Here is a 1,120-nt window from a genome sequence, read left to right as displayed (position 1 = left end):
ATTCTAGACAGACTTTGAGAAATCATATTGATTTGCTGAGTCAATATTTTGTTCTAAGCCAGTAGGGCATTCAGAGTATCAATCTCAAGAACTCCTTTCTTCTGATTCGTCCCATTGTTCACAGGATTCCTTTCAGAAGTGTACATGAATTGGTTATTTGCAACCATTTCAATGAGTTCTTGAGCTTCTGCAGGCGTCTTCTTTAGATGAAGAGATCCTCCAGCAAAGCTATCCAATGACATCTTGGACAGTTCAGACAGACCATCGTAGAAGATACCTATGATGCTCCACTCAGAAAGCATGTCAGAAGGACACTTTCTGATCAATTGTTTGTATCTTTCCCAAGCTTCATAGAGGGATTCACCTTCCTTCTGTCTGAAGGTTTGGACTTCCATTCTAAGCTTACTTAATTTTTGAGGTGGAAAGAACTTTGCCAAGAAGGCATTGACTAGCTTTTCCCAAGAGTTCAGGCTTTCTTTAGGTTGTGAGTCCAACCATATCCTAGCTCTGTCTCTTACAGCAAAAGGGAATAGCATAAGTCTGTAGACCTCATGATCAACCCCATTGGTCTTGACAGTGTCACAGATTTGCAAGAATTCAGCTAAAAACTGATGAGGATCTTCCAATGGAAGTCCATGGAACTTGCAATTCTGTTGCATTAGAGAAACTAATTGAGGCTTAAGCTCAAAGTTGTTTGCTCAATGGCAGGGATAGAGATGCTTTTCCCATAGAAGTCGGGAGTAGGTGCAGTAAAGTCACCCAGCACCTTCCTTGCATTGTTGGCATTGTTGTTGTTTTCGGCTGCCATGTCTTCTTCTTTGAAGATTTCTGTTAGGTCCTCTACAGAGAATTGTGCTTTAGCTTCTCTTAGCTTTCGCTTCAAGGTCCTTTCAGGTTCAGGGTCAGCCTCAACAAGAATGCTTTTGTCTTTGCTCCTGCTCATATGAAAGAGAAGAAAATAAGAAAATATGGAATCCTATGCCACAGTATAGAGATTTCTTGAGGTGTCAGAGGAAAAAGAAAAATAGAAGGAAGATGTAGAAGAATTCGAACTTAGAAAGATAGAGTTCGAATTGTACATGTTAGTCCATAAATAGAAGGATGTGAGAAGAGGGAAAGA

General features: G+C 40.3%; 1 non-coding gene across 1 annotated transcript; it reads left to right on the top strand.

Annotated features, from left to right (window-relative positions):
* The first annotated feature begins 296 nt into the window (after positions 1–296).
* Positions 297–404, top strand: LOC127747054 (small nucleolar RNA R71). Its single transcript, XR_008008858.1, has one exon. It is a non-coding gene; the product is annotated as a small nucleolar RNA R71 (small nucleolar RNA).
* The last annotated feature ends 716 nt before the right edge of the window (positions 405–1,120 follow it).

The sequence above is a fragment of the Arachis duranensis genome, chromosome 4 (assembly GCF_000817695.3).
Source record: "Arachis duranensis cultivar V14167 chromosome 4, aradu.V14167.gnm2.J7QH, whole genome shotgun sequence".
Lineage (NCBI taxonomy): Eukaryota > Viridiplantae > Streptophyta > Magnoliopsida > Fabales > Fabaceae > Arachis > Arachis duranensis.
The sequence above is the reverse complement of the archived record's forward strand: the minus strand, read 5'-3'. Positions and strand labels throughout refer to the sequence as shown.